This window comes from Petaurus breviceps, unplaced genomic scaffold (genome assembly GCF_028583685.1).
Source record: "Petaurus breviceps papuanus isolate PSGF00001 unplaced genomic scaffold, PetGlider_PUasm1.0 181, whole genome shotgun sequence".
Taxonomy (NCBI): domain Eukaryota; kingdom Metazoa; phylum Chordata; class Mammalia; order Diprotodontia; family Petauridae; genus Petaurus; species Petaurus breviceps.
This window is the reverse complement of record NW_027185784.1, coordinates 24,208,637-24,218,658: the sequence shown is the minus strand read 5'-3', so window position 1 is coordinate 24,218,658 and position 10,022 is coordinate 24,208,637. Positions and strand designations below refer to the sequence as shown.

The 10,022-nt window shown below is 35.9% G+C and overlaps 1 protein-coding gene across 2 annotated transcripts in view; it reads left to right on the top strand.

Moving 5' to 3' along the window:
- KDM7A (lysine demethylase 7A) overlaps positions 1 to 10,022 on the top strand; it is a 107,249-nt gene that overhangs the window by 10,080 nt on the left and 87,147 nt on the right. The gene's annotated exons all lie outside the window — the stretch shown is intronic.

Below are 10,022 nucleotides of genomic sequence, written 5' to 3'. Positions count from 1 at the left end.
TGTGTGTGTGTGTGTGTGTGTGTGTGTGTGTGTGTGTGTGTGTGTGTTTTCAGTTTCGGTCTGCTTTGCATCTAACTTATTATTCCCTTTGTCTTTCTCCAACCCCTAGTGAGTTTTGGCTTTTGGTTGAGGAATAATTTTTGAGCCAATGAAATGTTAGCTCAATGTTTGTTCCTAGGTTCATAAGAGTCATGTGTCTCACAGATGGTTATATTAGCATGTAAGAGAAATACAGTAACACTTCATTTATCCAACATCTTCAGTAAATTTTCCTGATAACTGAAATCTGCCTCTTCTAAGAATGGTAACTTTTTAATACCTTAACTGTTTTTGATGATGGTGAGAGAATTGCTAGAAATGAACTCATATCTTCATAGTGAAATGAATTATACCCAAGGTAATGTAACAATTTACAAATGTGATTGCGGAATTCTTACTGGTAATCTTTAAGGAATCATGGACAATGCAAAATATCCTAATTTTCAAAAGGGGGAGGAGGGAATTTTTGATTCACAAAATTATTGGACTACTTACATCTCTGGAAAACTCTTGAATGAATTATTAAATGAATGGTTTGTTTTTAGAAAAAAAGAGATAATGATTAGAAGCCAGCATGGGTTTCCTAAGAACAAAGTGTGACTGGAATAGGTTAGGTATGCCAGACACAATAGTCAATGACTATAGTAATCTCCTATTTGATAAATCCAAAGACTCCAACTTCTGGAATAAGAACTCACTATATAAGATTAGGAGGGAAGCAGAATGCTGGGAAACAATTTTTATAGTCAGTGTCTCTGATAAAGGCCTCATTTGTCAAATATATAGAGAACTTAGTTGAATTTATAAGAATATAAGTCATTCCCCAATTGATAAATGGTCAAAGGATATGAACAGGCAGTTTTCAGAGGAAGAAATTAAAGCTATCTATAGTCATATGAAAAAATGCTCTAAATCGCTATTGATTAGAGAAATGCAAATCAAAACAACTCTGAGGTACCACATCACACCTATCAGATTGGCTAAGTGACAAAACAGGGAAATGATAAATGTTGGAGAAAATGTGGGAAAATTGGAACACCTAATGCATTGTTGGCAGAGTTGTGAACTGATCAAACCATCCTGGAGAGCAATTTGGAACTATGACCAAAGAGCTATAAAACTGTACATACCCTTTGGCCCAGCAATACTACTTCTAGGTCTTTATCCCAAAGAGATCATAAAAATGGAAAAAGGACCTACGTGTACAAATATATTGATAGCAGCTCTTTTTGTGGTGGTCAAGAATTGAAATTGAGGGGATGGTCATCAATTGGGAAATGACTGAACAAGTTGTGGTATATGAATGTAATGGAATACTATTGTGCAATAAGAAATGAGGAGATGGACTTCAGAAAAACCTGGAAAGACTTGTATGAACTGATTCTGAGTGAGGTGAGCAGAACTAGGAGAATATTGCACATGGAACAGCCACATTGTGTGTTTGACTGGCTTTGATAAACTTAGTTCTTCTCAGCAGTGCAAGGATCTAAGACAACTCTAAAAGACTCCTCATAGAAAATACTATCCACATCCAGAGAAAGAACTTTGGAATCTGAATGTAGATGAAAGCATACTATTTGTTCTCTTTTTTGGTTGTTTTGTTTCTTCTTTCTCCTGGTTCCTCCCATTAGTTCTGATTCTTCTTTATAACATGACTAATGTGAAAATATATTGAATATGAATTTATATGTAGAGCCTATGTCAGATTGCATGCTGTATTGGGGAGGGGGAAATGGAGAGGAAGAAAATTAAAAACTCAAAATGTTATGAAAGTAGATGTTTAAAACTATAAATTAATTTTAAAAAAAGAACAAAGTGTGACAAATTAACCTCATTTTCCTTTTTGGTAGTGTGACTAGAGATAACAAGATTAGGGAGAGTACTGTAGAAATATTATATCTATATTTCATCAATATCTATATTTCATTTTTGATTTTTGATATGCATATATAGATAAAATGAAATTGGGCCTGAGTATTAGTATAGTTAAATGGATTTGTGACACTTGTACATTTGCTAATTAACCTGTTTTAATCAAAGTTGCTAAAAATATTTGAGTAGAAAAGACCCAAAGACTAAGCTCCTTGGTACACCACTAAGGTGTACCTCTCCACATAGACATTAATCCAGCAATTAACACTATGCTCATATGGTTGTGAACAAAAGTAGGGGAAATTCCACCTCTGATGCTTAATGATCTGTGTGATCTTGCTCAAGTCACACCTCCCTGGGCCTCAGTTTTGCCCTCTCCAAAATGAGGAGACTGCATTAGTTGATCTCTGAGGTCTCTTATAGCTATAGATTTATGATCCTTGGATTAGTGGGTGCAAGTTGCAAAGAGGCAGATTTAAGTTTGATGTTGCGAACAATTTTCTAACATCTGTAAATGGCATGAGCTGCCTTGAAAGGTGGCAGGTTCTCCCTTATTGAAGAATTTTAGGCAGATGCCAGATGGTCACTTCTCTGGTATGTAATAGTGGGAATTTCTTTGAGAGTATGGATCAGACCTAGATGATTACTGGGGTCTATAATTCGTGATCATCTAGTCTAATACCTTTGTTTTTACATATGAAAAAATTCAGTTCAGGAAGCAAGATTACTTGCTCAAGGTGAGAAAGGCAGCAAGTGATGGAGCCAGGCTCCATGCCTGGATGGTGAAAGATAGGTCACCTTCTGTACTTAATGAGGAATAGTTTAAGGAACTGTTGATTCAGGAGAGAAAGGGTAGAGGGAGACAGTTTATTCCTTAGTATATATCTTATGCTCTAGTTGGGCTCATCTGTTTATTCTTTATTACCCTTTGCTCATGGCACTTCCTACTTTCTCTCCATCCCCACATAGATGTTCTTTTCTCCAAATTGCACTTATCTATCAAGATCCAGTTCAGAGTCTCATGTTACTCAGTAAGGCCTTCCTGAATATCAATTTATATTCTCTTGGAGTTCCTATAACCTATACATATACTCTAGCACTTTACATATACATTGTATTATTTGTTAGTTGTCTTATCTGTGTTAGACTTTTCTCCCTACTACATTTGTAAAGGCAAGGACTATGTCTCATTATTTTGGAATCTCTGAAAACCTAGGACAGATCTGAGCACAAAGTAGGTGCTGTTGAATTGATGAGACTAAAGTATTGGCTGTTGAATTGATTAGTACCTGAGGAGGGAGAAATTTAGAGAACTAAAATCTCTTTTTTACAAAAGTTTATTTTTAAGTAAAGATGAAAGTTATAAAATTGTTTTTGTTTTTTTTTTTTGCTTCCAGAGTACTTTGATTATATTTGAATGCATGTTTTCTGTTGTGTTTGGTGATACTTTCGTAATAGCCATCCCATCTAGTAGTTTAACCTTTTAGTATAATTACATGTGTAGGGCATTCAGTAAATATTAGATGATGATGTCAGAGAGATAGCCTGCTTTGTTATTGTTAAATAGGTGATTTTGCAATTAACTTTGCACAGTGAATTTTATTACCAGTTTTAAATTTATCGTAAATTCTTCTGGCCTAGTAAATTTGAAGATTAATTTTGAGAGGATTTGATTGAATGAGTTGCCCTAATGGACATTTGGACCCATATAACATAGGAAGACTAATTATAGATGGCTAGTCGCCTGGGTCTAGAATTTAATAGGAAGAAGAGAGAAGACTGAATTATATTTGTGAACCTGTACAACATTTTCAATGACCATATGTTTCTCTCTGAAACAAAACCATTACATTTTTGACACCAGCATTTTTATGATGATGCTGTATAACTTGTGAATCATAGACTCTTCAAAGAATCAAAGCTGCAAATTTTACCCAAAGAGCTATAGGAAAAAAACCAACACGGTAGGTGTAAGTAGATTGTACCATGTTAACAGTGGTGACTTGTGTTCAAGAAGTGGCATAAAGGTTAACATCCAAGTGATGTATAATTGGAAAAAGAAGTGAGTTGAACATAGAGCCAGTGTGAGAGACACACAGCTAAAGCCCCCGTACTCCATTGATATCCAGTATAATGGCAAGATCTGGAGGAAGTCTTCCAACATTTTAGGTGCATTCTTTTATAGAATTATGGGAGAACATGGACAAGAATTCAATTGGACAAGAAAAAAACAAGATGATTACATAATCTATTAGAGTATTAAGGAAGCAATTGGATCAATTTTAGGGGGAGTTTTTGTGAAATTATAGTCTGACCTCTAGTAGAAGTTAAACTAAACTAAAAAATAGACCTTGTGAAACAGAGTATTAGATTCAAATCTTGCTACATAGGCATTTTACCTGTGTAACTCTGGACAAATAACTCATTCTCCATTGGCCTCAGTTTCCTCATTTGCAAAAGGACTGACTAATGACATTTGAGGTCCTTTTCTGTGCTAGATTATAAGCTGATAAATAACATTTCATTTTTTGTTAATTAAATATTTTTCTTAAATTTACTTTTTATTATTCCACCCTGTCCTATGCCTCATTCTTTGTATACCTACTCTAATCTTAATTGCAATCTCTCAATACCTCCACACCTCATTGCTTTCTTAGCCTTCCCCTTTACTTTCCTCCTTCCCCTAAATCAGTCAGTCCTAGAATTGACAAATTCAGCTTTACTCTTCCATCCTCAGATTTTCCATCCTTTTGTCCTGTTGTTACCATCTCATGCTAAACTCCAATCCTGTAATATTCCTATCATGAGCCTTCAAAACTGGAAGGCAATCCTTACATTTTTCCTTAATTGATTCTCTGTTTCACTACCCATAGAAGCTATTTCAAAACTCTTTTCTCTTTAAATTTATCATGCCTTCCCCCTTTCCCTGATCTCTCAGATGAGAACCTTGACTCTTTACTGAGAAAATTGAGGAGTTTGCCATGAGCTCCCTCTTCTTCTCTTCATTTTAGAGACCTTTTGACAATCATTCCTTATCCTCTTTTCTACCAGTTTCTTATTAATAATGAAAGGACCCCTCTTTTTGGCTAAAGCCAATTCCTTCATATTAATTGATTCTCATCCCTTCCAGTCTTCTTTAGCAGATTATACCCTTCAATCATTTCCCCTCCCTCTCTAATTTTCACTCTCTCTATATTAATTGGTACCTTTCCTACTGTTTTTACATATGACCAAATCTTCTCCATACTTTAAAAACAGTAACAAAACTTTACTATTCCCTGCCATTCTCTTTAGCTATCATCCTAAATCTCTTCTCTTTCACAACCAAACTCATAGAAAAAGTTGTCACTTACCTGCACCTCCTTTTTTTTCCCTTAACTTTTTCCATTGTGGCTTCTGACCTCATCAGTCAGTGGAAATTCCTTTTTCCAGAGTTACCAACTTTTGATTTTGCCAAATTGAATAGTCTTTTTTTAAGTTCTTGACCTTCCAGATCTTTCTTCTGCGTTGAACATTGTTAATGACTTTCCTTGCCTGGACTCCCTTCTCTGTCTGTCTCTCTCCCTCCCCCCTTTACTGTGTCCTGGTTCTCCTCCTGTTCGTCTGACCATACCCTCATCTCTTTTGATAGCTTATAGCCAATATCATGTCCACTTATTATGGATGTTCCCCAAGGCTCTTTTGTGGGCCCATCAAAGTCTCCTTTGATGATCTAATCTATTTCCATGTGTTCAGTTATCATTTTTATACAGGTGACTCAAGTGTTTAAATAACCAGCCCCAATCTTTCTGCTAAGCTTAAGCTCAGCATCACAAATTGCCTATTGGATGTTTCAAGTTGGATGTCCTGGAGGCATCTCAGACTCAATTCAAAACAACTCAGATGTCTTCCCAAAACTCTCCAATTTCTGTCAAAGGCACCACCATTCTTCCAGTCTCCCATGTTCATAATCTTTACTCCTCACTCTCCCTCCTCCCACGAGTCTTAGTTGCTAAATCTTTTGGTTTCTACCTCAGTAACATTTCTCACATGGAGTGCCTTCTCAGTCTTCACACAACCATTGCCTAGTTCAAGACCTCTTATTTCTCACCTTAACTGTTGCAGTGACCTCCATATGAGCTTCCTGCCTCACACCTCTTTTCATTCCAATCCATCCTCCACATAGCTGACTAAATTGATCTTCCTTAAGTGAATATCTTACCCTGTCACTCAGTAATTTCCAGTCTCCCTATTGCCTCTTGATTTAAATATAAAATTCTCTGTTTTACTTTAAACACTTCTAGGACTGGTGCAAAACCATTTTCATCCTACTATTTCTGTTTACTTTGCCTTTTTGGAAAAAAAATATCATTGACATTTGATTACAGCTTGATCCTTAGAGGGATTCCTAAGTTATTGTCCTTCTGGCATTAAAGACTTTTGAAACCCGAACTCATCCTACTCTTTTTTTTAGCATTATTATTCTCCTGGTCTCTATTTTTCTCCTGCACAATACTCTATTTCATGCCTTACTGAATCTCCTTTAAGAAGCAACTCAAGCACTTGTCTTATGCGACATTTGACCTAATACCCCAAACTACTTTGTTTTTGTTTTGTATTGACGTAGTATATAGTATGAAGAATTAAATTTGATTCAGTAGTCAACCTATAGATTTTTTTTTATCAAATAAGATATTTGTACAGTGTTTAGCACAGTGCCAGGCAAATAAGTAGATGCTATAAAAATGATGATTCCCTTCTCTCTTCACTTTCCTTTGGGATGGGTAATGACATGGTGACATATTTGTCTAGTAATTTCATTGTTTATGTAGTTATGTTGTGGGTGTCTTTAAGTATCTTTTAGCTGTGTGTAGTTTTCAAAATGAGGTATGTTTTCTATATACTTGTCTATGTACATGTTTTCTCTTGGTGGAATGTAAACTTCTTGAGAGTGAGAATTGTTTCATATTTTGTATTTGTATCCTCTTCTCCAAGCATAATGCATAAACACAGATGCTTAATACATACTTATTTGTTGATTAATTGCAGATCCCTAATGCTAGATGCTAAAGGAATGATAAAGGTACATAAAATATGATTCTACTTTCAGGGAGCTTGCCAGTCTGTTGGGGTGTTACAATCTAGGTTTGCATCTAACATTTGTGGATATTGTCTGTAGGTGAAGTGCCTTTTGGTTGAATATTTAATAAGAGCTTATAATTTATTTTATTCATCTGGTTCAAGTTTTAGGAATGTAGTCACAGTGGACATTTGTCTGACACTCTACTAACTAGTCTTCCTGAGTGCACTAGATCTTTCCTTCAATATAGCCTTCATACTGCTGTCAGAATAATATTTTTTAAATAGACCTGATTGTGTTACTCATTTGCTCAAAAGTCTCCTCAGTGCTTGATATACTCTGTAGTCAAGTAATGGCAAAGAAAAGATTTTTAAAAATCAGCTTGATAAATTTCAGGTTGGGCCATTCCTAGAGACCTGAAGAATCTCTAAAACCCTTGGGTGGAGTTCAAGCTGTTCCATACAAGTCAGCATTATGATATAGCAACTCTGTATGGTAATACAGTCTTACGTATGCTTTATTATGTGGGGAATAGTGTTCAGACCAGGGGAGGTTATAGTTGTCTTTGTGCTTTGCACTGGTCAGACTATATCTGTAATGTGTTCATTTCTGAGAACCATATTTTAGGAAAGATGTTGATAAGCTGGAGAGCGTCCTGAGAAAGAAGGGTAGCCAAGATGATGAGATTCCAAGATTGTGCCATATAGAAAGAAGATTGAAGGAACTGGGGGTTTTCTGCCTGTAGAGGAGTAAAAATTTAGGGGGAACTTAACTGTCTTTTAGTATTTGAAGAATTGTCATATGGAAGAGAAATTAGATTTGTTCTTGACCAGAGAGGATAGGATTAGGAGTGGGTAGAATTTTCAGGGAAAGAGATTTCAGCTTGAAGTAAGGAAATACTTCTTAGAGAGCTGTCCAAAAGTGGAATGTGTTGTCTTGGGGTGCAGTGGGTTTTCTTTCACTAGAAGTCTTCAGGCTAAACCAGAAAGACCACTTTGAATAAACAAAAGCCTTGGTTGGATTTGAAAAAAAAAGTTTGTTTTTTAAAAATTTATTAGATGACCTCTGAAATCCTTTCTATTCCTGAGAACCTGTGATTCTGTGAGACATTTTATTGATTACTACCACTGTATATCCACAGCTATGTTAGATGATAGCTTTTAATCAAAGACACAAACTATGATACAAATTTCTTGACTTCAAGAAGTTTACAGTCCTAAGTGTTGAGCTAAGATGAGATAATATCACTTAATGCTTAGTATTGATTGTTTAGTGGTAATAAGTATACTTTAACAATTAAGTGTCACAAGTTTGAAGAGAGAAAAGTAATTTATAGTTGAGACAGTTGGAGAAAACTTCACAGGAGGTAACATTTGCATTGGGTCTTGGAGGATGTGTAGTATTTTGGTAGAAGAATAGGAGTAGGGGAACACATTTTAAGTAGGAGAAACAGTTCACCAAGCCTCTTGATACTACTATGTCAAAAAATTAGCCACCTAGCCTCTGATATCAAGAAAGAGAATGTAAATGGGAGCAATGGGGGTGGGGTGGGGGTGGGGAGGGAGAAAATGTTTTCAAATCCCAGGGCATTCTGGTTAGTCATTAATTCAGTTCGGTTCTCTTCAAGTGTCAAAAGAATGCCAGCTAAGCAACAATATCTGAAGATTAAGACAATGAAAAGTGCTAAAGTTGTCACTGTCCCACTCACCAAATGGCAGTGAAACTGTTCTTCTGTAAACAGAAGCTGCTTAACAAAGGTCAGATTGTCACCACTATAGAAAGGATGCCAAAATGCAGTTCCTTGGAAATCAAAAGATTTTACCTTTTGGGTTAGCAGTTTCAAAACACACACACGCACACAAACGCACCCCATTTTTTTTAGGTGAAGGGAGTATGATTTTGTGTTGAAAGGGCCCCAAATATATTCAAAAAGAATCTTACTTTAAACTGAATTGTGGTGTTAACAAAATTATTTTAAAGAGAGCTACACCTTCATTGATTGCCACACTATTTTGACTGTCAGAGTACTAATTCTTAGGCTTTTTTTCATCGTTTTCATGGACTTGTAAAAACCTTGTTTGCCCAGTTTTCCCTTTCATATGTTTATTTCTTGATTTGATGTTAACTATTTCCAAAAGACTGGGTTTTGTGGTTTTTTCTTTTATATATGTAGCAGATTGTAGAGAAGCAAAGAGCCAGAGGTTTTGTTCCTTTATTTGCCTCCAACAATGTTGCAGCAACAAATACAGTCCTTCTTAAGGACACTTTTCACTTTATTTTCTTAAATGGCTGTTGTATGCTTTCCAGCATTATAAAGTGGCAGAGGATTAGGAGGAGGTACAAAGTTTTGCTAAGAGAGTCTTGAAGAGGAATGAAGACCAGTGATGTGCTATCAAAAATGATTAACAACTGACTGTAAAAAAAAACTTTGCATGATATACTTTTAAGTTTAATTTGCATTATTAACATTTTCTCCATCACTTTCTTAAGTTTAGACAGTCAACAGAACAATAAATCAGACTCTGATTTGGAAGGTTTGTAGATTTCCAAGGTGTAAATGGTCACACTAAAAAGCGATTTGAATTGGCTCCGGCACACCCCTGGATAAGACATACCTAGACAACAAAGTGCTTTGTGAGGTTTGAGGGAGAATGTTGTTGATGGGAAATAAGGGATGATCACTTTGGAGTACACTGGGGTTGAGATGAACTTTATGTAAAAAACACATCTCGATTACAAACAGATAACGAATATTTGATAGGCTTTAAATGATGAAGATGTAGTAATTGAGGAAGAAATTGACTTAAAAATCTTCCATAAGATTTACATGTGATCTTAAGTATTTACACGAAATAAATAGCGTAATGTAGTGGAAAGAGTACAGGACTGGAGTCCGGAGACTTGGGTTCGAAAATCCTAATTATAACAGTCACACTAGCTGTGTAACCTTTTTTTTGGAGGGCACTTGGGGTTAAGTAACTTGCCCAAGGTTACGCGGCTAGTGTTGTGTGTGTGTGTGTGTGTGTGTGTGTGTGTGTGTGTGTGTGTGTGT